The sequence below is a fragment of the Rhinatrema bivittatum genome, chromosome 11 (genome assembly GCF_901001135.1).
Source record: "Rhinatrema bivittatum chromosome 11, aRhiBiv1.1, whole genome shotgun sequence".
In the NCBI taxonomy this organism is placed as follows: Eukaryota; Metazoa; Chordata; class Amphibia; order Gymnophiona; family Rhinatrematidae; genus Rhinatrema; species Rhinatrema bivittatum.
In genome coordinates this window covers 63,003,809-63,030,504 of record NC_042625.1, presented here as the reverse complement: position 1 = coordinate 63,030,504, position 26,696 = coordinate 63,003,809, and the positions used below count along the sequence as shown (strand labels likewise).

At 44.7% G+C, this 26,696-nt stretch overlaps 1 long non-coding RNA gene across 1 annotated transcript in view; it reads left to right on the top strand.

The window, feature by feature from the left end:
- Positions 1-26,360, top strand: part of LOC115073496 — a 119,473-nt gene extending 93,113 nt beyond the window's left edge. The window contains exon 3 of the long non-coding RNA XR_003852030.1: positions 26,058-26,360. This is a non-coding gene — a long non-coding RNA (uncharacterized LOC115073496). The remainder of the gene's footprint in view (positions 1-26,057) is intronic.
- Positions 26,361-26,696: the final 336 nt, after the last annotated feature.

The window sequence follows — 26,696 nt, the reverse complement described above, 5'->3', positions numbered from 1 at the left end:
GTATCGGACTTTCTCCCCTGCCGTTGAAGCAGAGAGCTATGCTGGATATGCGTTGAAAGTGAAGTATCAGACTTTCTCCCCTGCCGTTGAGGCAGAGAGCTATGCTGGATATGCATTGAAAGTGAAGTATCAGACTTTCTCCCCTGCCGTTGAGGCAGAGAGCTATGCTGGATATGCATTGAAAGTGAAGTATCAGACTTTCTCCCCTGCCGTTGAGGCAGAGAGCTATGCTGGATATGCGTTGAAAGTGAGGTATCAGACTTTCTCCCCTGCCGTTGAGGCAGAGAGCTATGCTGGATATGCGTTGAAAGTGTAGTATCAGACTTTCTCCCCTGCCGTTGAGGCAGAGAGCTATGCTGGATATGCGTTGAAAGTGAAGTATCAGACTTTCTCCCCTGCCGTTGAAGCAGAGAGCTATGCTGGATATGTGTTGAAAGTGAAGTATCAGACTTTCTCCCCTGCCGTTGAAGCAGAGAGCTATGCTGGCTATGTGTTGGAAGTGAAGTATCAGGCTTATTTGGTTTGGGGGTAGTAATCGCCGTAACAAGCAAGCTACACCCCGCTTTTTTGTGAATGCAAATCCTTTTTTTTTCCACATTTCCTCTTACCGTTGAAGCTTAGAGCAATGTTGGAGTCGCATTAACCGTGTGTATGTATACTGAATAAGGGTTTTATCTCCAGGTAGTAGCCTTCATTCCCGCAAGCCACCCCCTCTTCATTCACATCCTCTAGACTTGATGGATCCACAGTGTTTATCCCACGCCCCTTTGAAGTCCTTCACAGTTCTGGTCTTCACCACTTCCGGAGGAAGTGGTGAAGACCAGTGGTGCTTGAGGGAGACAGTCATCTGCCTCTCCCTGGCTGATGTCTGGTGGATTTGTCACTCGGCTGATTCCACTTCCTGCACTAATGTCTGGATGCTGGAGGGTTGAACTGCTCTCAGATTGACTGGCTCTATGACATGGGCTACTTAAGTCAGACCCTTTCAAGTGCCATTGAAATGGCAATCTTCTCAGGTTACCATTTGTTGCCCTTGAAGGTGAGGTTCGACCTGGCTGGGCTTCAAGTCACCTACTGGCATTTCAACAACTCTTTATTGGATGAGGAGGGTTTTATGGCAACAATCTGGGAGTTCTGGGTAGAATGGCGCACCTTTGAAACAGATTTTGTCTCATGAAGCTGCTGGTGGGATGTGGGTGAAATCCACCTGAAATGGCTCTGTCAAGATTATGCTAGAAGCATTAACAGGGAGCGAAGATGAGAGATGTTGGATCTCAAAGCAAATCTCTGATGTTATGGATCAGGCTGTGTGCTCTCCGTTGCCTCATGGAGCTGTGAGGCCAGGGAGCCTTTGTGAGATTGCAAATCCAGTTCCTTTGGGAAATGTTTTGTGGCTCTTGCTTCTTTTATGGGTTGGAGAAGACGGATGCCCAGAAGCAGATCACCACCCTGGTGGCTGCCAACAGGGCTCTTTCATGGACCTGGAGAAGATTTGGGCAATGGTCAGGGTATTTTATGTGATTCTCTTCTTTCTGGAGCCAGTTGAACCCAATGTCTGCAAGACCTTGTGGGAGGGATGTTCCGCCATCAGTCAGAGCAGCAGAAACAAGCTAGATAAGCCCTTGAATCAGATGGAACTTTCTGTGGCCCTGAACTGGATGCCCTACAACAAAACGCCAGGCACTGACAGCTTGAGGGTAGAATTTTTCCACCACTTTACCTGTTGGTACCCTATCTTCTAGAGGAAGCCTTGGAGACTGGAGAGTTACCCTGTCGTGTTGCTGCATAGTATTGACGTGGGGGAACCATGAGACTTGCAGACCTGGCACCCAGTCTCTTTATTCTGCAGGGATTACAAGATCATAGTCAAGGCACTTTCAATGCGGTTAGGACTCATGCTTGAGCAGGTGATCCACCTGGACCAATCTTACACAGTCCTGAGCCATTCAATCTTTGATAATCTTTTAGTCCAGGACCTGATTCACTTTTGCCATAGGGAGGCACTGTTGGTGATTTTTTTGCCTCTAGATCAGGAGAAGGCCTTCGACAGAGTGCATCACTGCTATTTCATGCAGACCACGCAGATGTTTGGGTTCGGCCCCCAATTCGTGCATTGCCTTTGCCTCTTGTATGTGCCACAGAGTACCTGGTGAAAATTATCTGGTCTCTAAAGCACCTGTGTCATTTAAGAGAGGAGTACATCAGGGCTTCCCATTGTCTGGGCAAATGTACGTGCTGGCCACTGAACCCTTCCTGTGCCTGTTGCGCAGGAAACTCACTGGTCTAGAGCTTCAGGAGCCCAGGTTCAATGTCCCTTTAACCGTGTATTCCAACAACATGCTCCCGATAGTCAGCAAGTTTATGCATCTTTTGCCAAGATCAACTGGATCAAATGCTCAGGGCTTATGATAGGACTGCAGTGGGTGGATGCACTGTCAAGCGAGTTTAATAATTTTTCATGGAACTGGGAGACCCTAAAATATCTGGGCATCCACCTCTGCAAAGAGGAGACCATGGCCTCAGTCAACTGGAGAGAGCTGGAAGAGAAGATAGAAGTTCGCCTGAGGTCGTGGGTGGGGCTGTTGCGGTTAGTGTCATGCCACAGAAGAGTCTTAGTGGAGAATCAGCTGGTGTCCAACATGCTGTGGCATAGGCTGACCACCCTGAGTCCTCCCATGGTATTTCTAGCTCAGTATCCAGAGGGAAGCTCTTGGACTTCTGGGACAATAAGGTGCACTGGGTTTCTATGGGTACCCTGTCTCTTCCCTTGGAAGAGGGCAGACAAAGACTCGTGTGCCTGAAAATCATGGTACTCACTTTCTGCTTACAGATCCTGCAGAGATTCATGTATGCTGATCCCCCTCCCCTGTGAAACCCCCTGGCCATTTTCTTTTTCAATCTAGATCAAATAGACCAGCAATGAACTGTCCCGAAATTAAATGCAACCACCAAACGAGGCACAGTATCTACCTAATTGATGTAGGCGATCAAGAGAAAATAATAATCATTAAAAAATGATTTTAGTTATAAGATATGGTATCAGCAAGTCGGATGTGAGTGGAAGACCTCCCCAGAAATGGAGGTTTCCCGAACGATTCGATCATCCGCCCATGGCCCACGCAAGGTGCCATACAAATCACTCACAAAGGCACAAGTAAGATAAGAACACAATAACATGAGCCAGGTGAGCGAGTTGTGGTATGGCTGGCAGTTCTTTACCCAAGTGAGAGGGTATGCTCGCGACCTCTCAAAACTGTCACTTTTCTATCAAGACCTTTTAAAATCTTGATGCATGGTTTCCATGAAAAGGAGGCCTGCTATCCCCCCAGAGGACTATCCTGAAGAACCCCCTTTCCATGCTCCCGCTCTGGGTATGGTGAAGTCAGAGTACCCCGGGACATGCAGTTAGCCATCCTTAGCCGGAACCACAAACACTGATCATCCCTGGTTGGATGACCGACATTCACGGGTACAGCAGGTCAAAGTGGCATGGCAGATAAGAGTAAGTCACAACATGCCATCTGTCATAGTCCTATGTCCCATTCAGGCTAGGGTATTCTATATGGGGAGGGGATCTGCAGGCCGGAGGTCCCTGCCAGATTTCCATTCCCTCTCCTCTGGACCTGTATATAGTCCCTGTCTCTCTGCTCAACCCACCCAAGAGCCTCAGCAGGCTGCAGCACATTTTGAGGCAATGCCGAGGAGAGCTATTCACCTTGCATTCTGCATACGATCCATTACATTGCCCTTTCCTCCTGTACAGATACAGTGTGGAGGAGCGTCATCGGGGGTGAGCAAAGTCCATGTTGAAAGGCTTTTTATGCAACACCCATCTTCAAATGCAGCAGTGATTTGAGATGATAATATAGTGCATGGGGCCATCTACACGGATCACATGCTAGAAGTGATCTTGCACTCTCTGTCGCTATATCCCCACCGTCAAGCCAATGAATGGGTAACCCACATCTTCTGGTTCTGCCCTTATCTAACCCTCCTTTCTCAACGTTTTAAAGAAATTGTTCTTGAAATTCTAGATGTCCTTTCCCCCTCACCTATTAATCTATGGGCGCACAATACCCAAGGTCCTGAGAGTAAGTGGCTGAGTCTGCCTCACCAACTATCTTCTGGCCAAAGCCAAGGTTACCATTAGATGGGCCAGAGGGGTGAGGTGCCCTGGACAAAATCTGGCCATGTGTGAGACCTTTTTCAGGTCCATGGTGCACTGATGCCTGAGAGCAGAGCACCTACATGTAGTTTCCAACAACACCACCAACAAGTTTATAATGACTGGGCCATAAATAGTGTGCCCTGCCTACCCCCTTCCCCAAGTACACTCTGCTGCTGTACATTTAGGTTTAGTTGTTCTCAAAATATCTAACTCTTATTATTATCATCCCCTGATATAAATACATTTGCGATGATGAGCTAAAGGACACTGGTTGGTTTTCTTCCAGGGCTTCCTTTCTGCCTTGAGCAGAGCAGTATAAGTTGTTGAATAGACCGATTTCTTTCTTTCACCTTTCTTAATACTACTTTGAAGGGGTTAAAATGATTAGGTGGGCAGGAAGCCCACAGTGTATCTGTTGATATCAGAGGCTATTCAGTTTGAATAGGTGGACACATTTTTCCCTCTCCTGCATGGCACACCATGGGATGTGCAGCCACAGCACTACCTGCTCCTTACTATTATGCAGAGTCAGCAGGCCGCCTTCGGCAGCCCTGCCCTGGCATCCAACCTTTAAAATAAGTCACGTCTCTGCAGGCTGCACAGACCACTTCACTAGCAGCAGCAGGGCAATTCCTGAGTCTCCGGGTCAGATCTGGAGAGCTCCTACTTATATGAGCATGCATATGCCAAAACAACAGAGAGAAGGAGTGAAACAAAGGGACACCAAGAAGAAAGTGAGAAATAGGAAATATGCAGTAAATTAGCAGGAGGTAGAGGCAATAAGATTGACGTGAGAACATAACTCCATGTCAGAAGGGAGAGACTGAGCCAACCTGGTTTCATCCCAGTTTCTCTAAGACAAGCAGGACTATAAATCCATACATGCAATAGGGCAAAACCCTTCTGACATGGAGCTATATGGTTAACTCAAGAGACACTCGCACGCACACATACAAACCTAGATCACTCTACTAGATCACAGTTTCCTGTGGCAGCCCAAGAGTAGATTCTTTGGTAACATTTCTGTGGCACTTTTGGATATCATCTGCATACTTTTGCATCACTGTGCATATGAAACAATGTAAATTTATTTTGCATAATAAGAATGCAATACTTTTCAACCTTGTTTGTGTGCCTATATCATTTTATTAGGGATGAGCATGGCAAAAATTTCTGTTTTGGTTAGTTTTTTTGTTTCGGGGATTTTTTTTAGATTCTGGTTTGTTTAATATTTATTTCAGTTCAGTTGCCAAGGCAAAATAAACATTAAATTTAAAAAAATGAAAAGAAATGGATATAAAATGGGGCCTCCCTGCTGCCATCTCCCTGTCTGCAACTGACCTGGGCCCCTCTGTTCTCCCTGCAACTGAAATGGGGCCTCCACAGCCCCCTCCTTTCATGCGGCCTTCCATATAGAAAGGGGCAGGAGCTATCTTCAGTCACTCCTGCTCCAACGGCTCCTGTTTGACAATGGTGTGCTTTGCAAATGCAAACTTTAGCTCTCCATGGACTACTAAAAATTACCCTCTGAGAAAACAGGACTGCAAATCCCAGCATGCTTTAAGCTAGAATGAATAACCTTTGTCTCTGATGGCTTTGCAGTTGGCTGGAATGCGATTCATGTCTTGTTCATGACATATTTTGCAGTAAATGACATAAAACTATAGTAGCAGGAAGCCCTAGAATCTCACCTCTTGGTTGGTGCTCAGGAATTCCATGTTCTCTTGCTGTTTGTCTGCCTTTGTCTGTCTGTCTTTGTCTTTGTGTCTCTGTGTCTGTCTGTCTGTCTCTCTCTCTCTCTCTTGGAGATCGATATGAACCATGGCGGACAGAGAACTGGTCTCATTAGGCATGAACTGTCATCCTCCTGCTGCCTGGCAGCCTTCAAATTACCCCATAAAAAGTATTTACTGTTTCATGAATACATAAACAGCAGGAGAGCACTGATATTTGATATATTTATACTGGATATATTTCATGGGAGCAGTACGTAAGCATTTGAAGCAGAAATGGGGAAGGGAGGGAATGAGACAGACAGAGACAATGTGGCGATTGCAGAAAGAGACACTCAGGCAGGAATATGCAATGTGTGCCACAATGAGAGCCAGAGACAAAAGATGGGGGTGGGGGGACAGTGAAAGAGGGAGAGGGGAAGGATGACAGATGGATAAATTACATATTTGCATTCTGGAGAAAGAGAGAGGAGGGGTGAGAAAAAGAAGTACTGAATGTGTTGCATTTTTTTAGACAGAGGGGCTATAGATGTCAGCACAGGAGAGAAGCTGTATTTAGTTTACTGTACAAAATATGCCATCCTATTACACGGTATAGTAAATGCGCACAGTACAGTGCTGAGATGGTTCTCTGTGCTCCAGTAACTACAGTACATTATTATTTCTTATACCATAAGAGGTGTTACTAGTAGAATCAATTAGCTTATTGTTAATTACCTCAGACTTTTGCACTACAGGCTACAGGCTGGATAAAAGTGGGTGATGCCTAGGTTGGATACCACTTGGTTTTAGGGTGTTCATCTGGGAAGATCTCATTTTTGTTTGAGGGGGAGAAGTTAATTTCATAACTCTTTGCTCACTGTAACTGTGCTCTCTGTAGCTTGTCGAGGTTCTGCTTCATAGACTTATTCTGAATGTTTCAAGATCAGGAAGCTAAGGAGTCAAATCTTCCTCGTGAAGTCAATAGCAAAGCAGCGTGAGAAAATTCAGATTTCCTTTTCCATGGGCCAGTTTCTCAGGAAAGCAAAATACTATAGAAGCACTATAAAAGAATAGGAAATAATAATTAAAAAAAAACCTAGAAATTCTATGTAGGGAGCAGGAAGGTGTTTATTGAGATTTAAAAAGAAAGAGAGAGACAGCTGTGAGAGAAAGAAATAGCAAGAAAATGGATTTACTCCAGATAGTACATACATACAGCAGATGCAGAAAAAGAGAGAGAAATGATCATATTTGATAGATCAGATGTATACATGCAAACAAACAGGACATGTGGAAAGGTAAATAGACAAGCATGGATAGATGGAAAGAGAGAGAGCCATACAAAGTGAAAGATTAGATAGGGACAGACAGACAGACAGACTAGATAGATAGATAGAAAGTCTAAGATGAGTCCCACATGCATTGTGAGTGCCTGAATGTGCTCCCTGGTGTCCACAGTCATCCTTTCCTGATGTATGAGCAGGTATTGATACAGCGAGCTCTCTCCTTTAACAGAGAGCGCTCAATACTCCATAGAACGGGGTCATTTATATCCCGTGATGTATAAGGCTATGAAACCCAGGACAGCACACTGCTCCCATTGGCTTTTTTTTTTTTTTTTTTTTATCGCTTCCCTCATTCAGGCCAAAGCAAAAGTGTAAATTTAGCAAAACAGCTTCACTAACTTAGGAGTGTCTGCTATTCCCAGGGCAGTCGTGGGGCCTTGCAGCCCTGCCACCAGCTGCCGCAGAGTTTCCCTGGCCTGCTGCCATTGTTGCCTGAACAAGGAACCGTCAGCAGTTAGCATCCCTGCTGTCTGCACTGTAATTGTCTGCATTGACAAAGTAGGGAACCTGGATTTGTTGCCCGACCTAGTGTTCTCCCTTGACTGGGAGTATTGCCGAAGTATCACTCACAAACCAGTAAGGGAGAAGGGAGTAGAGAAGTGGCCTAGTGGTTAGAGCAGTGGGCTGCGAACAAGGGAAACCAGAGTGGAAACGGTAACATTTGACCAACTGCAGAATCAATAAGTATTTAAAATCATGCTCCTAGTTTTTGGTGGCAAAGAATCAATGTAAGGCATCCATATGTCCAATATTTTCTGTTTTCCTTTAGGACAGCACTTCTTCTCTACCATCATTTCCATTAACAAAAGATGACAAACAGCATTTCTCCAGAACCAGAAGGGTGGGCCTGATTCCTGTCTCCAATGATGTAAAATAGTGCTCTTAGCTACTAAAAAAAAACCCCTTTGAAATCCATAGATTTCGTGACGCTGTGTGCTGATGTTCCAAGTTCATTCATCCAAAGGCTGTTACAGTCAAATATCTTAAGCTCGCTCTAGGGCAGGGACCCATCTACTATACCTGAATTGTAATTTGCCTTGAGCACAGGTTTGGAAAAGTAATTAAATCCAAATCCAGATCAACCAAACACTGCTCTTCTGGTGATACGGTACATCTGGTGATACGGTACATCTGCTGCTAAGACATCACTTTTATAAGTTGCTGCACTACTTGGACACACTGAGGTCCATATTTAAATAGTTTTTCCTGCTAAGTTCCAGGCTTAGCCGGACAAACCATGAATTATACAAATCCTGTTGATTTCATTGCCTTTACTCATCTGACTAAGTAGTTAATCAGATAAGTCAGGGCTGGCCCGGGGATGTTCTGAGGAGCAGTTCTAAAGTTATCCTGCTTTCAAATAGCTGGGTATATTGAGCAGTGCACCCGTGCCTCTGAATATCCAGTGAAACAGGCCGATACAGTAAAGTCCGTGGGAGAGCGGGCAAACGCCCGCTCTCCCGGTGCGCGCACCGGCCACTCGCCAGTGCGCGCAATTCAGTATTTAAATTAGGCCCGGAGGTAAAAACGGGCAAAAGGAAGCGCTAGGGACACTAGCGCGTCCCTAGCGCCTCCTTTTTGACAGGAGCGGCGGCTGTCAGCTGGTTTGACAGCCGATGCTCAATTTTGCCGGCGTTGGTTCTTGAGCCCGCTGACAGCCATGGGCTCAGAAACCGGACGCCGGCAAAATTGAGCGTCTGGTTTTCGGCCCGACAGCCGTGGGCCGAATTCAAATTTTTTTTTTTTAACTTTTTTTACTCTTCGGGACCTCCAACTTAATATCGCCATGATATTAAGTCGGAGGGTGCACAGAAAAGCAGTTTTTACTGGTTTTCTGTGCACTTTCCCGGTGCCGGAAGAAATTAGCGCCTACCTTTGGGTAGGCGCTAATTTCTGAAAGTAAAATATGCGGCTTGGCTGCACTTTTACTTTCTGAATCGCGCGCAAATACCTAATAGGGCCATCAACATGCATTTGCATGTTGAGGGCGCTATTAGGTGCCGCGGGTTGGACGCGCGTTTTCCTCCCCTTACTGAATAAGGGGTAAGAGAAAACGCGCGTCCAAGAGCAGGCTAACTGTGCGCTCCGTCGGAGCGCACTGTACTGTATCGGCCTGTAAGTTAGCTGAATAGTGCCCCCTATTAGGAGTAGAAGCCATGGCTTGTGCATGATGGTCATAATTGATCGATGGTAGGCCCGGTGGAAGGGAATCTCGGGCTATGAAAAAATCTAATACGCGGAAAATAAGGAGATGAAGTTGCCGGATTCTAGTGGCCCTGTTGGATCTGGAGGAAAATACAATTCTTTGTAGTCTGATTCCTTTTATTTGACCAACATAAGAATCATCCGAAGATGATGTGCATGAGTTTGTCAGACAACATGGATCCTTGGCATCTAAAGAAGGGATCTATGTGCTTTATGTGCTAAATATTGTTCTTAAATTTAATGTAAGCGCTTTGTCCCTACCTTTAGAAAAAGGCGGAACATCAAATGTTTAGAAACAAATAAAACTCATCTAGGACATCTTTTGGCAGCTCCTACATTGGTCCAGTGTTACAATCTTCAAGGAATCAAGAGTTGGAGTTGAGACAGACTGGGAGAGAGACAGAAGGAAGGGGGAGGGGGGGGGGGGAGGAGAGGAAATTGTCATGTCAGGTATGTCTTGAAGCTTCAAACGGACCAGAGAATTAACTAGGGAAGTTTTGAGCCAGTCCTGTTCCTTCTTAGACTCTAATCCCTGTGTGTTTTGGGACCAGTAGTCCTGTTTCAGAGGGACCCGTCTCAGAGTACTATAAGGGAAAGAAGTGAAAGCATAAGCCACTGAGCAATATTGTGCTCAGTGGATTATGATTATTATAATGGTTGAAAGCCTAGAGAACAGTGTTAAGGGCTTCAAAATCCAGTGTCTTTCATGACATTCACCAAAAAGATGCTATAAACCACAGAAGCAAACTTTATCCCAACATATGGGAACGAACGTGACTTTTCCTCCTACTGAGTTCTCGTTCTTGCCCCCCCTTCCTCAGCTCTCACCTCGGCCCTCAGGAATTCCAGCGCAGTCTGAAAAGTGACATTTAATAAGTTCTGTGAGGAGTGAAACCAGTAAATCCAGTGAGCAGAGAGCAGGCCGTTGATGATTTGCATGCAAGGAAAAAATTAATTTCACACCCGGGACCTGTCACTCTCTTCCAGAGTGGCGGGGTGTGACAAGCATTAGCAGGAGGCTGCCACATGTCTCCTTAAAAAAAAACAAACTCCCCCAAACTACAGTTAATAGAAAAATTCACCAGGCGGATCCAAACAGAAGGAATCAGACAGAATCTGGTTTTGTTCCTCCAGTAGCTTGAAAAAAAACCAAACCCATTTAACTTTTCAGCCTGTACAGCTTGGAGCTGCTGGAGCCCCATTGCATCCTACTGGTGAGCCACCACCACAATTGTCTGAAAAACTCTTGCATCCAGGTACTTGCATGCCCTATTAACAGAGGTAGATCAAAACATTGTTCAGTGAGTCTCAGGACTAAGATGTTAACCTCTTTCTTGGCTATAATAATTTCCAGGAAAACGAGGAAAGATAGCATCAGGAGCATCGTGGGGCTAACTGGGTGAGGGGGTTCCCAACGATGCAGCTGGCTGGGGGGGGGGGGGGGTTCCCTTTTACAATGACAAGTTCCAAAGGGAAGGACTGTGCTTAAGCTTACCTCTGCTGCTGTCATTGCAGTGCAGGAAGTAAACTCTCACAGCAGACTTGTGGGGGGGAGCACACTGGCTCCCCTACCCGGCCAGGACAGGAGACCCTGGAGATGAGACAGTGGGTGAAGTCCCTCTATCCCCACTCCCCTCCAGAGTGCCATGGCAGTGCCCCTTTGAGGTGGATTGCTAAAGCAGGTTCCTCCTTGGCACAGTTGCATATTTTTGGGCCTGGGTATTTGGCGCTCTAGGCAATTGCCCGTGTTACCTATGCCTAAATCTGGGCTTGCTAGTCTGGCCTGGTAGCACAGGGAGCCACCCCTCTCGCCTGCTTCTGAAGGCTCTGCGTTGCACTCTATGTGAAAAATCATTGCAGCCATGCTCAGAATTTAGCAGAAACAAAGGCCATGGGTTTTTTCCAGAGCAGATTATGGCAATATATACAATTGGACCTCTGGGAGGGGTACACTTAACTCTCTGCCCTGTTAAACAAATAGCGCTTTACACAGAAGGTTTCTGTTCCTATGGTTGTGCAGTTTATTTTGCTGAAGAAGATGTTAAGAAATTTACAGATCATTTTAGAAAAAAAATCTGTCTATTCAGTCATCTTCCTCCTCATTTATTTATGTCACACTTTTCCACCAAGAAAGTTCAAAGCGAGTTACAATTAATAATCAGATACACTCCATCAGTTCAGACAGTATGAGAAATAACATAATTTGAGTAGCACTTGAATATAGATTCTGGGAGGTTGTAGCTTCCTGATGTTGTCGTGGGATGGGTACTACCATGGGCTAGCGTTCGTGACTTGCTTAATGGTCCTGTTTGGTTTGTTTAAGTTAATGGATGAGACCAAAAAAGCTGCCTCAAACAGCTAAGTTTTTTTCCTGAAGGATAGGAAGTCGGGGGCCAGCCTAATATTGGAAGGTAGGGAGTTCCAAAGGGTTGGGCACAGAGCCTGCAACGTTTCGCTTTTCTGTTGCTGGCGAGACACACAGTCCTCAGTGGTGGTGCCACAAAGCAGGCTTGTGACAGTGACCACCATAGTGGTGTGGGAGGCTGGGGGGTGATGTGGCTGAGGTAGGATGGAGTTAGATCTCTGAGGGTTTTATAGGCCAGGGTTAGGATCTTGAATTTGGTATGGTAGAGTGTTGGTGGACAGTGAAAGCTTTTCAGCACTGAGGTGATGGGGTCATTATCAGCAGGCAGCAGAATTCTGAATGAGCTGTAGGTGATGGTTCAGGGGATTCCTACATACAGTAGTCCAGGCAAGAGATGACAGTTATAAAAGTAGCCAGAAGTGGCTAGAGGTGGCAAAGCTGGCAAAAGGCTGATTTAGTTACTTTTGGACTTTGGCTTTGATGGAGATTTGGAAGTCTAGTGTGAAGCCACAAGACTGAACTTTTGAGCTGAGCTGGAGAATTGTTCCACCCAAGATTACTTTCAGGAAGGTAAGGTCGGTTCTTTTTTTTTTTTTCCCCTAACCCAGAGCCTCTCTGTGTTTTGGGTTATGACTTTTAATTTATTTTGGTTTAGCCAGTTTGCAATTTTTTCTAAGGATTTGTTGAGGTGGAGGATGATTTGATCTTGGTTTTCGTCTAAAGAGATTAGTATTTGGATGGCATCTGCGTAGGAGTAATAGGTGGTGTGGCAGGTCCTTAGGAGTTAACAGAGAGGGGATAGGTATATATTGAAAAGTGTGGGTGAGAGGAGCCTTGAGGTACTCTGCAAGAGAGCAAATGGGGTTTGGAGAGAGTTGATCGAATGGAAACAGTTTGGGTGTGATATTAGAGGTAGGATGTGAACCAGGGCCAGGCAGCTCAATGTCACTTAGTCGGGTGAAAGAGAGATTGCACTCTACAGTATCAAAAACTGCAGAGAGGTCCAGGAGAATGAGTAAGGCTGATTTCCCCTGGTCAAGACAATTTGTTCACTAGGCTTAGAAGTGTAATTTCAGTACTGAAATTACTGAAAGGGATCAAGGTGTTTGTCATACGCAGATGGTCTGACATCTGAGATAATACTACTTTTTTGATAATTTTACTTAGGTAAAGGAGGTTTGAGATGGGTTGGTAGCTGCTCAGGTCAGTGTGGTCCAGGCTAGTCTTTAATGTGGGTTTCACAATTGCTCTTTTTAGGCCACTTGGACGTTGGGCTTCTGCAAGTGAGGTGTTTGTTATGGCCTGTACTTTGAGTCTTGGTCCCACCCAAGGCAGTTTACAAAACATGATCTATGTTGGGGACCGTGAACCCGGTTGTAAGTATTTGAACTGGGGTTTTTTTTTTATGATGCTATTCAAAGTATATAGTTTGAACAACTTATAAACATTTGTGGACTTTAGTTCATTGCCAAGTCATTATTGTCTATCCATTACATTGGCAATTTGGCTTTCCACCTCCTTTGCTCTGCCCTAGCTTGCATAATGAGCCAGGAGGGGCAGGGCTTCTTCAAATATGTGCTTGGTCTAAGGTGGTAATGGACAGAAATTGGTCAAGTTTGTGATTGTGGAGTCTGTTTTTATCAATCTTGGTTTTTATATGGGTGCTTTTTCCAGTTGCGTTCGGATGCAGGTAATCTCTGTAAAAAATGTGGCCAGCTTGTTGCATTGGGCTTCAGTTGTAAGGTAGGGAAGTATGGGGGATTGGAACTGCAAGAGTTTGTTAATGGTTTGGAATAACTGTCTGGGTAAGTGTTCTGCTTGGTTGATGGATCTTGTGTAGTAGGCTCTTTTTGCTGTTGTGATTGCTAGGTTATAGGAATGGAGGTAACTTGCTGGTGTTGCAGTTATTACCCATACCAATAAGCTTGCAACTCCATCATTGCTCTCTGCTTCAATGGCAGGGGAAAGGGGAATTGGACTCAGACAGCAACCAATGAGGGCCCCAGTCTGGGGAAACAAATAAACATGGGGGTAACTTGCTGATGTGGCAGTTACTACCCTTAACCAATAAGCCTGATACTTTTGATGCAACTCAACATTGCTCTCTACTTCAACAAGGGGTAACGGGGAATTGGATTCAAACAGCAACCAATGAGGGCCTGACTTTTATGGTATGGGAATCTGTTAAGCATAGGGGTAACCTGTGCGGTGCAGCAGATACTATCATAAGCTTTCTGGGCAGACTAGATGGACCATTTGGTCCTTTTCTGCTGTCATTTCTATATTTCTATCAGCTATGTCTTTGATTTCTGCCATTTATTTCTGTTCAAGCTTTCTACCAATTTTTTTAATTTGAAGCAGATCCTTTGTGATCCAGGGAGATGGTTTAGAATTTTTAGTGGAGACATTTTTGCAAGGTGTGATCTTGTCCATGGTTATTATTAGATTATTGTTCCAAGCATCTACCAGGGTGATGGTAGACTGGGTGGCCTCCAGTGGTCCTGGTAAGGCAAGGAGAAAGGATTCTGAGTCAAGGTGGGTGAACCAGTTTTGCGGTCCTTTCTTGTATTTGCTTCTGAATATCAAAACTTACCATGTGGTGGTCAGATCAGTAGAGTCAAGTAGTTTGTATTCATCGGCTATCATTCTTGTAATAGTTGTAGTGGTGCCAGTAATAGGTCAAGAGTGTGTCCAGCTTTATGAGTCAGTTTATTGATTAACTCAGGACTATTGTATGTCTTTTTGTGTTCTCATGTTACTAGTCTTCTGTACTATTGAATCCTGCTATAGGTGGCCACTGAACTGGAAATTTCCTTATCTCTGAGTTGTGTGTCTTTTCTAAATAAAGCAAACGTCTTTTGGAATATCAATCAGTATGGGAGTTCTGTTTGTGAGAGAGCAGGCTGCTGTGCTGAGTATTACTGTCCAAGTTTCAAGAACAACCGAATGGAAACAGAGGTGTTGCAATCTGTGGATTCCTTGTAGCAGCAGGTGCAAGAGAGACTGAAATCTCTGACACAAAAGAATGCATGCAAGCTTGGCACACTTTGTGATCCATGGGTGAAAGGGAGTCTAGCCCTCCAGTTCCAGTGAGTCACACACATGAAGAGATACTGGTAGCTAGGGTGTATGAAAAGTGGTGCAAGTGGCAGAGGCATAGGCATAGTGGGGATATGGCACAGGAAAGAGTGGCCATCCCAGAGAGTAGTGCAGGCACAAACAATATCCCGTTAGCTAGCACTTCCTTCCCCACCTCAGTCTGTCAAAGCCACATTTCCCAAACAAAACCATCTCTCCTTAAACAGGCCATAGGTACAGCAACTGGCAAGTATGACCCTTGGCCCACCCCAACAAAGGAGACTCCAGCAGAAATGTCTGTGACATGTTATTTCACAGAGCCCATTGAGGACATGGACACAGATGCACTGGTATGTTGAGCATACAAGTTGGCAGTCTGGCCAGACCTAGCCAAAGTGATTCAGCACTATTTTTCCTGCTCATCAACCAGCATGTCTTTTCTATGGTAGGAGACATCGTGAGTCCTCATCATTTCCGGCTAGCACCAGATCTGATGGAAAAGTTGGTGTTTTTGAAAATCAATATGCCTTTGCTGGGCTTTCCAGAATTTCCATGCAAATGGAAAGGCTACTGAAATTACCTTGGAGGTCTTGCTGCTATTCTGCCTAGCTGCCATGCCACTGATGTACCATCTTATTTATTTAAGGCTTTTTTTATACCAATAACCGTTTGCACATCGTATCGGTTTACATGGAATAGAAGAACAGAGTATTGGTGCCAATATGCCTACTTGCTATGCCTCTCATGTACCAACATGCAAGTTTTGGTGCCTCTGTGTTGTTTACTGTTTGGATTCCAGCCTAGAACTCTCACCCTGCTTATTTCTTAATTATACTGTGGTGTTTTGTCTCCAAAATAAAAATGTGAAAAAAGAATTAAAAATACAAGTTCTTCCTCTACCCCACCTCTTTTCCAGTTTTCCATCCTGCTGGCTAGGAATATCTAGGCCTTTGTGCTGTTTAGCAATTGAGCACACTCAATGCCTTGGGGATTATAATAATTTTGTGCTGTTTGCAATTCCCCACACTGTAAGCCTTGGGCGTTTTCACACCTTTATGCAGTTTTTAATTCCTCAAACTGTACACATTGAGGATTTCGATGTCTTTCTGCTGTTTGTGAGTCTCCACGCTATACGCCATGGGGGAACTTATCTTCTGCTCCCCCCCACCTTCCCCTCCATTCCCCTATCTAACTCACCCCCTAGCCCTACCTAAATCTACTCCCCATCTTGTTTTACTTATTTGGCGTATCTTGTGCGCGCCGGCCGGCTACTGGCGCACCAACCCCTGGCACAGCTGCTGTGCCGGAGGCCTCGGTCCTGCCCCTGGACAACCCCGGATCGGCACCATGCCTTCCCGCCCCTTTTTCAAAGCCCCGGGACGTACGCGCTTCCCGGGGCTTGTGCGCGCCACTGAGCCTATGCAAAATAGGCTCGGCGCACACAGGAGCAGGTTTTCGGGGTTACCCGCGTAACCCTTTGAAAATCTACCCCACTATGTTTGGGGGTCAGTGCTTGTTGGCATATATTATCTCTATAATTACCATAGTTATCCAAATAACTGATTCAATGATCCATTCACAGTTTCATTATACCATCTGTATGTATGTAAAACGTGCATTGCTTAATCTTTGACAGAAGCATATGCTACTGGTAGGATCAAGCAGGTAACCATACCTCTGACTGGGATAGGCAACCCAACTCTGGCTGTCTTTGAGGTTCTTTTCAAATCCCCTTTTCTTTTGGTAGTTGCTGACTCTTGGTCTTGTTCTGGCCATCTGTTGCTTTACATGCATGCTGCACCACTCCTTGGGTTTTTGATGCCATTTTTTCCTTCTGCCTCAGCCCTCAAGGTACGCCATGGCGGGTTTTCAGTCACTTTTATTGCTGAGTTGCTCTGCTCCTACCATTTCTGTTTTTAATTGCCAGTGCCACTGCTGCCACCACCACTCCAATCCAGTTTTGATCCCTTAGGGTGCTTTTCCTCTGCTCTGGATGTCTTTGGGCTTCTTTCCAGATTCTCTTCCCCAATAGTATGTGCTGACTTTTGGTCTTCCCTGGCTATCTGTTGTTTTGCATGCTTGCTCTACCACTCTTCAGGCCTTTCAAGCCACTCCTGGTATTGTTTTGCTCTTCCTGGTGTCTCCAGCTTTTGATACCATTCTACCTCTCACCTCAGCCCTTGAGGTCCATTTTGATGGTTTTTCAGCTACTTTTCTTTCAACGTTGCCCTGATCCTACCAATTCTGTTTTTAATAGCCAGTGATATTGCTGCCGCTACCACTCCAAGCCAGTCCTCCTGTTCTCCAGCTGTCATCTAGCTTCTTTCCAAATCCCCTTTCCCTATGCTACTTGCCAACACTTGGTCTTAACCCTGGCCATCTGATGCTATACACAGGTTTTACCAAACCAGTTATCTTTAACAGTTTCTTGTCCTCTTGGATATTATCTTCAAACTGTGTTCCCTTCTGGTTCTTGCAATTATTGGTCTCATCTGGTATTTACCTTCAATGGATTATATCACAGCAAAAGGCAAAGACTGCAGACATTTAGCACTCAGAACCATGACTGTGAGTATTGCTTCTGAGGTAATGAAGTCAGTATTTACAAAAACTAATTCAGAAGAAGATTCATGTCCTGGATTCCCTGAATCACAGGATATTAAACAGCTAGTGGCTAAAATGAATTAGAGCCTCTGGTCAGTAGCATCATAGCATCCAGTTAATACCAACTCCAGCCAGCTTCTTCACCTAATAATGCCATATATAAATGACATCAGGCCTCCTGCAGGGATTTTCTCTGACATCTCATTTGGTTGGTGCCTTTTGCTCCTCATTTGGAGCCTTGAGATGTTCTAGCCACTATTGGTAGCTGCTTTGTACCTCTTATGATGCTTTGGGGTCTTTATGCCACTCTTTTAGTTGCTCTGACTCACTATCACAGCTTTGAGGAGGGGGTTTCTGCATCTTTTGGTGCTTTGTTCCCCGTTCATTATGCCTTGAGCTTTTCATATCCCACTTGCCACTTTGCCCCTCTTGTGCAGCCTTAGGGTAGTCATGTCACTGTTGTTGGTGCCCTTTGCTGCACTTTTGAAGCTTTGGAGTGTTCTGGTCACTCCTGATGCTACTGTGTTCCTCTGATGGTACCTGGAGAACTCCTGTCACTGTTGGTTCTAGTTTCTCTCACTGCAGGTCCTTGGGCTCTTCATGTCACCTTTGGTGTCATGTTGACAAAGTCTTGATGTGTTGGCATGCCTTCACCTTTCTGATGATGCCTACCCATCAGTTTCATTATAAATGATTAGAAAAGTCCAATTTGAGAGCCCAAAATAGGCTGCATTGCTTCCCTCATTGATTATAATGATAAATGAACAAATAAAACATTTTTTGTATGACCAAACCAAACTAATGACTGCAACCTACAAAATGAATGAACAAACTGGAATTAATTTTTTGACTCAGCACATCTTATCTGCCAGCTGAGGTTTGCCTACCTCTGATCAAGCTATATAAATGAATATTGTACTCTCTTCTTGCTGGTTGTGCAAAATAACTGTAAATTTTCTATCATAACAATTAGTCTTCATATATTAGAAGCTTATAGGCTATACTGTTACTTCTCTTTGGGAGCTCACAGCCCGGCCTATGCTCTTGCTTTCGTCTTTGAAAGATGAAAAGGGAAGGAAAAAGAGTGCTGTGAGGAGAAAGAAGAGGCATGGAGGTGAATTTTGATTATTTCTGTACTCTCCTCCCCCCAAGATAAAATGCAGAAAATAAACATACAAGGTTGCAGATTAATCTTTACTTTAAATACACATAGGCATGCAAGCAAAGCATAATCAGAAAAGCAAGACTAGAAATATTCTGCTAAACAACGCTAGGGTGGTATTCATATGAGGCGGCTGAACCTGATCATCTTCCTAGCCTCAGGGATGGCAATTTTCAAAAGCCATTGACCTGTGTAAATGACTATTTACAAAAGGGCTTTTCAAAGACTGCCCAATCTGTAAGCAGGAAAAAGTGTGTGTGTTGTTCCACAATGCAAGTACCTTCAATTGCATTTTGATGGAGGCATTCCCAAGGCGGGGTTAGACTGGAGGAGGGAATAACGGATGCCATTTTGCATTTTGAAAATTATGCGCATTGCTTTGGACAGAAAAAGTAGGTGCAAATCTACAGAAGCACTTTCTTTTTCTTTATAACTCTTTATTTAATAACTTTGTCCAGTGTATAATATATTGAAGTATTTGCCAGGAGAAACATCGATTCACAGTACAGTGATGTAGACATAGTCACAAATCAGTACCGGGCCAAATATTATTGCTTACAATATTCCAGGAAGGGACCCTCAAATTTGTTCATGCTTAAATCTGGCATTCTCCAAGTCAGAGCACAAATTTCAATATCAGCAAGCTCAAGCACCTGGGTACACCAATAATCCCAGGCTGGTCTAGTTTTCTAAAAAGTAGCAATGGTACATCCAGTAAACTGGGTACTTTCTTTTTTCATGGGCAGTTTTGAAAGGGAAATAATGCATGCCCTTTGTCTTTGAGAAATGGTGCAAAATCCACAAGGAAAAGTATCCACAGCAGTTTGCACCTGCCCGCACAGTTTTGAAAATTGTCCCATAAAAGAAGACAGAAAGTGCTTTCATTTATTTGTATGAGGGAGGAGGGATCAGCTGATGCTCTGTCTTGGCATTCGTCACACTTCTGCCTTCCATTTTCTCTGTACACAGTTCTCTCTAGCTCTCTCTCTGTGAAACATTCAGATCAGTTTTAACTCATTGCTGAAAGGATACCCAAATTCCTAATCATTCCTAATCATTTTGATGGAGCTTTGTTTCTGTATAAGTTATTTTTTACTCCATGGGACTCTCTACTGGTTGAGCTGGGTGATTTGTATGGATAGATGAAAATGACATCTTAAGTCTAATAATAATAATCAGTAATGTATGTAATAAGATGTAGTCTAAAAATTAAAATAATGCTGGCAATGGGAAAAGGCCTGGTAGTTGCTGTTCCATTAAATGCTCCATTAGTGCTGGCAAAGAGGAGTATTATACTGGAGCACAACTCAAACAAGAGTGATAAGAACATGGGTCAGACCAATGTCCATTGAGCCCAGCATCCTGTCCCCAACAGGACCCCAAAAAGTAGAGCTATTTCTTGTTACTAACTCCCAGGGATAGTAATGATTTTCTCTAGTCTATCTGGTTAATAATGTTTCATTAACTTTTCTTCCAGGAACTTGTCCAAACCTCTTTTAAGCCCTGCTATGCTAGAACTCTTCATCACATCCTTTGGCAACAGATTCTACAGCTTGATTGTGTGTTGAGTGAAAAAGTACTTTTTACAATTTGTTTTAGATCTTCTGCCTGTTAGTTTCATGGAGTGTCCCCTTGTATTATTTGAAGGATAAATAACCATCCTTTATCTTTCCCATTCCATTCATGATTTTACAAACTTCTATTATGCGTCCTTTCAGCTGTCTCTTTTCCAAGCTGAAGAGCACTAATCTGTGTATGCTCTCTTCACAGGGGATCTGTTCCACCCTCTTTATCATTTTTGTTTTCCTTCTCTGTACCTTTTCTAGTTCTGCTGTGTCATTTTTGAGATGGGATGACCAGAACTGCACACTTACTCCAAGGGCAGTTCCAGTATGGTGTTGTGTCTGTGGACCTTTGGGCCAAGACAGGATTGGCTCTACCTGCAGGGAGGAGCCCTGCAGGTTCCCGCCATCAACAGGCAGACCCAGGCAAAGCAGAGACACGTCAGGACCTTCACCTATTGAAGCCCTCATTCCCCTCAGGTTGAGCCTTTGGGGTATCGAGGCCGGCAGGACTTAGGTGGGTTCTCTGCCGATTACAGATGAGAAGGTCCATGGATAGCAATGGTCAGAGGCCAGCAGCAGTCAGGCATGTCAGAGGCCAGCAGCAGTCAGGAGTATCAGTGGTCCAGGCAGTGATCAGAGACAGGCAGTGGTGAAGAGTATCTGTGGTCCAAGCAGTGGTCAGAGACAGGCAGCGGTAAAGAGTATCCATGGTCCAAGCCGAGGTCAAACCAGGTATCTATCCGAGAGCAGAGCAAGGGGATGGATAGGCAGGGCAGGAGAGAACAAGAACAAGTGGACAATGGGGGAAAAGACAGCTGGAGCAGAATTGAAGACAAGCTGGACAAGGCTGGAATGAGGATGAGATGCTGGGAAGCAGCTTGCACTATGAGGCGTAGCTGGACCTATTGCTGAGGTAATGAGGGAAGGAGAGAGTGAGTCCTTTCTAGGGCTTGACAAGTGACATCATCATCCAGCGCCACATGGTTTTTCCCGTCACTGATCTTTAAAGGGAGTGAGGTCTGGCATCTGGCGCACACTTAAGGAGGAGCACATGAAGGTGGGGCCAGCGGCATCCTGCTGTATAAGGGTTTGGTGATGTCTCAGCACGTCAGAGTACCGACAGCATTTGGCCACGTTGGAAGCAGGAACGAAGGGCCCAGTCAGGGAGGGTGAGTATGGTGGTTTGTGAGGGCAGCCTGCGAACCATCAAATATAACACAAGGATCAATACAGAGGTAATATGATATTTTTCATTTTATTCTCCATTCCTTTTTTGATCATTACTAACATTCAATTTGCTTTTTTGATATCTGCCACATAATGCGCTGAGGATGTCAATGCATTGTCCACAAAGACACGAAGGTCCTTTTCCTGGGCAGTGACTCCCAATACAGAACCCAACATATCATTCACTCAAATAACACTGATATGAGTGGCATATCATTACAACCTTTCAATCCCCAATGATCATTAAGATCCCAAAATAAGGGTTAACTGTCTGTCCCCTATATACGAAGCACACACTTGACACAGAAAAGAGACCATGCCTTTTCCATTGCTGGATCAAATCTGTGGAACTCCCTACCTGGAAGGCTACGATTGATCCCAGACAAAAAGACATTTAAAAAGGAGCTAAAAACTAGGGATGTGAATCGTTTTTTGACGATTTAAAATATCGTCCGATATATTTTAAATCATCAAAAATCGTTAGGGCCACGATACAATACCAATTCCCCCGATTTATCGTTAAAAAATCGTAAATCGGGGGAAGGGGGAGGGCAGGAACTTACTTACTTGCCCTAAACCAATGGCAGGAAAACCGGCACACTAAAACCCCCTAAAACCCACCCCCGACCCTTTAAATTAAATCCCCCACCCTCCCGAACCCCCCCCCCAAATGCCTTAAATTACCTGGGGGTCCAGCGGCGGTCTGGAACGGGCTCCTGCAATTGAATTGTGTTGTCTTCAGCCGGCTCCATTTTGCAAAATGGCGGCCTCAAAATGGCGGCAGCCATAGACCATCACGATTCGACTGCAGGAGGTTGTTCCGGACCCCCGCTGGACTTTTGGCAAGTCTTGTGGGGGTCAGGAGGCCCCCCCAAGCTGGCCAAAAGTCCCTGGGGGTCCAGCGGGGGTCCGGAAAACGATCTCCTGCCGCAAATCGTTTTCCGTATGGAAAATGGCGCCGGCAGGAGATCGACTGCAGGAGGTCGTTCAGCGGGGGTTCCGGACTCTTTTCAGTAATCTCCAAAGTTCTTTTTCAAGATCTCCTTTCAATTTTCAATGTCTTCTCTCACCTCCTGTCTTCTGCCCTTCTTCTGTATCAAACATTGATCTTCCCTTTTCTCTGAGGACAAGGAGGATGGCAGTCCTCACACATGGGTGATATCGTCCAATGGAATCCAGCATGGAACACTTATGTCAAAGTTTCTAGAACTTTGACTGAGCCTTTCTGAGCTTGCTGAGCATTCTATTATACCATGCATCCATGCAAAGTCCCTTCAGTGTCTTATTTTCTGTAGAGTCTCATGTCTTGCATGTGAGTTTTTGCTGTGAAGAGGAAGCCTCTGTTTTTTTCAAACTTTTGGTGAATTTTCACATTTTTCTACTCGTGTTCACAGAAGGTCCCTTTATCATCTTAGATAGGTTTCTCAGTCCTTTGAAAGCTTCTTTTCATTCTAATTCCCCCAGTGGCAGTCGGAAATTTTCAAACACCCTGTGGGAGCTGTCTAGATCATTGTAAAGAAGTCATATCATGACAGCAAGTCTCTATGAGCCCATGAAATGTGTCTGTGTTACTGACAGGGGATCAGATCATAGCAGGTTTCAGATGCGCTATGCAAGAGGACAGGTCATGCAAGAGGTCTTTGCCTCTCTCACACTCTATGGAAGGTGCCCTACTGTTGTCAGAAGGTCAGATCATGGCAGACTCTACTTCAGATGCAGTAATGCAGCTCTGAACCCTAATGATGCAGTTGAAATTGGCAGATAAATTAAGAGGCCGAGGAGCTTGGCCCATGCACTGCATCACTAACTAGAATGTAAGCATGTAGGATCCATACATGAAGATCTCTTCTAAACAGCAACCCAGTTATGAAGATGTGTTCTAGTATTAATGGTGAGGTGCCATGCATGCTGGTATCAGTTCTCTGTTTACATCTTCTTCCCTTCCTATAAAGCACGTTCTCTTATACAATTAATATGACCATAGGCTTTATGGTGAACATTTCCTGTACTATGTGTAGAGCTCTAAATTTCAACCATCCAATATAGAGCTTGCTGTCATAATCTGATGTATACAAATAATCCTCTGTGTTTATTGTTTTAAGCCACTGTGTCTAGTGTAAGGTACCCCTCTGATTTAAGCTGTATTACTGTCTACCAAGAGCCATTTGTGTATTTTTAAGAGAAGCTGTGACAAAACCTGCAGTGGATTTATGGGGAAAATCTGATGCAGATGCAGGTAAATCCACAGCTGACTTCCCACCAGGTCTTGAGGTGCAAAGTCCACTGTGCATTTCCATATATATGAAGCTCTTATCCAGTTCTGGGACTAGACAGGGAGGGCACATGAGGTGGGCCACAGACCATGCAAGGCCCCATCACTCCCTGGGGTTCCCACCTGGGGGACGTTTTCAAGGCCCTTAGTGTTCACTCACTCTGGGGGATCTTCTGCACACCAGCCAGACACTCCAATGATTAGTCCAAGGCTGTTCAAATGAAAATCTTTACTGAAGGAAAACTGGTGGCAAACATAAAGCCAAAATAGCACACACAGGATAGTGCACCAATTCCGCAACATAAATTCCTCACCAAAAACAAAAATGACAGTCTCTTTCCATCTTTCCTTCAAACAGGTCAGCTGTTATGGAAGGTACCCTCTCCCACCTTGGGCTCTCCTAGTGCCTGTTTGGTAGCTGAAATCACGCTCTCTACTGTCCTTTCTTCCTCCTCTCTGATGTATTTGGATCAGCCACTGATTCTGGTGACCTTCCCAGATGCCCTTTTCCCTGGCACCTCCCAGGACACTGGTCACCCAAACTTTGCAAGGCCTTTCTCTCTCTTTCTCCCAGAACTCTCAGGCACTCCATCTTGGAAATTCTCCTACTTCAATTCAGCTCTCTCAGGCCCCTCTCTTTGGGAAACAGGCTACATGGAGCCCCTCGGTGGGAGAGAGCTCTAAGATTACCAGAACGCCAGGGCTTGGGATCCTCACTTCTGCTCAACTCTCCTCAATCCACTCAAGATGACCGCCCTCCCCCCACTCATGTGGGAGCAGGGGGCGGGGTTTATGCTACTAATTTACCCCTCCCAATGGGGGAATGGTGCTCCTCCCTACCACGCTGACAGGCCGTTGCAACATGGTGCGCTCAGCCTAGTGTGCGGGTTTACTCACAGTTGGCTGCGCGTTTTGGGCGTACTAAACTAGCGCCTGATGCAGTAAGGAGATTAGCGAGGCCAAAACACATGCCCTAACAAACGAGTAGCCGACAGCACCCGTCACATGTAAATCTGATGTAGATGAAGACATTAGCTATTACCAACCAATGTAGGAAAGCGCTGGGCACCCAACATATGCTTTTTAAGATGGGGAATTTAACTCCGACCACAGAGGTGGAGTAAAAGCAACTCGCAGTCAAGGACTCGTGAGAAACATTAAAAAAATATAGTTCTCTGTATTGCGATAAGTGTGTCCTCCTCCTCAGTATCATCGTGACTCTTTAATTTACTACTTGCAGTGGAGAAAAGTAAATATATATTGACGATCAAAAAGAAATCCACTTTTCTTATGGCCGCACAATTTAGGTACCCATAGCAAGGGGCGCCCAATATATTCCACTTCAGCAAATAACAAAAAAGAGGCGGGATCAAATTGAAGCTCGTATTGAACACCCGTTGCAATGAGCTAGTTTTGAGCGCTACAGGTGAACAATTCTCCCTTAGCGGGCAACTTTTTCCACGCTGCCTCTCATTTAAAGACTGCATCGGGCGCTCAGTGGAATGTGGTTGCATGCGTATCAGGACAAACAGGTGCTCAACGCTAGCGCCTGTTTTGAGGACGCATCTTACTGCATCAGCCTCTCATACTCCCTTAGATCACCAAAGGACAGAGTCTGTTGAGAAGTCAGACCAGCAGAAATCACATCCTGCGTGCTTGTGAGGGGCAGGGACATTTTCTTAGGGGCAGAAAATGGCACCCTCTCCCCAGATATATATATATATATCTCCACATAGCACTTGTGTGTAGCATACCTTCATATTACATAATTTTATATATTATATATGCTGTTGTTGAAAAGGGAGAAAATCAGCAAATAAGATTAATCAGAGATCCACATTCATATAGTTAATATAAGCAAGAATATGGGTCATTAAGAAATCTAGCCATTAATTATTTGGATGCCACTTTGGGCTACCTTACTTAATGGCTCTTATTCTTCATTACTTGCGCATAGAAAACCCCGGTATATGTGCATTTTTGTATGGATACAATCTGCACATATGCCTCTATGTAGATGTGCAGTAGTGACATGCGTTAATTGATGATTTAATAAAACCTGCTGTCTTGTAACAAGTTAAATGAAATCACGTGAAAGCAATAGCTTTAGATGGTGTCAAATCACATTACTCTGCAGCAGAGTGGGCACCAAATGTCATGACATTTGCAATGGATGTGTTTCGAGATTGTTGTGTAGGTGAGGAGCCCTCTCATCACATGGTTATCTTTTACCTAAGGCAGGGGTAAAAATGCATTTAAAAAATGTAAAAATGGCAGGCAAAAGTATTTTAGTATTCAGGAAAAAAATGTTTTCCTTACTTTTGTCTCATTTTTTCACTCTTTATTTTAGGTGCCCAAATGACTTGGTTCCTATGGATTGTATTCTCCCTGATCTTCAGTGAGGGGTGAGGGGTTTGTATAAACTCCTGTGTTAGTTTTGGAAACTCTTCTCTCTTGAGGAGCTGACCTGAATAAGGAGCAAATATCCTACAAGCAGTCAGGCTTCTGCAGGTGGGGGATATCCTTAGCAGCGCAGACCAGAATGACTTGATGATTCATTTGGGTCTTTCTCTGCTATCATTTGCTATGTTACTATCAGTGTTTTCGAGTATTGTATTTTATGTCTACTCAAATTAAAAGTTTTGTCTGCTGATTTTTTTGGCCCCAAACTTTTATTTCACTGATCTCTTATTGGATTTCCCGGAAATTCTGCATCCATTACTTTGGGGCCAATGCAATATTGATACGCAGAAAGCGGGCGCTGAACCGTCAGTGCCCACTTTCCTAACGGATCCCCCAGGCGCCCTTCCTGGGGGCGCCATCCAATATTTAAATTAGGGGTCACATTAGCAAGGAGGCACGAGCTGAGAGTGTCCGCTGGTTAGGGAAACAGATGCATGTAAATTTGTCGGTTTTCCTAAACAGCAGACAGCCAGGGGGGTTCAGGAAACAGATGTTTGTCAATTGAGCATCCATTTCCTGCACCCGA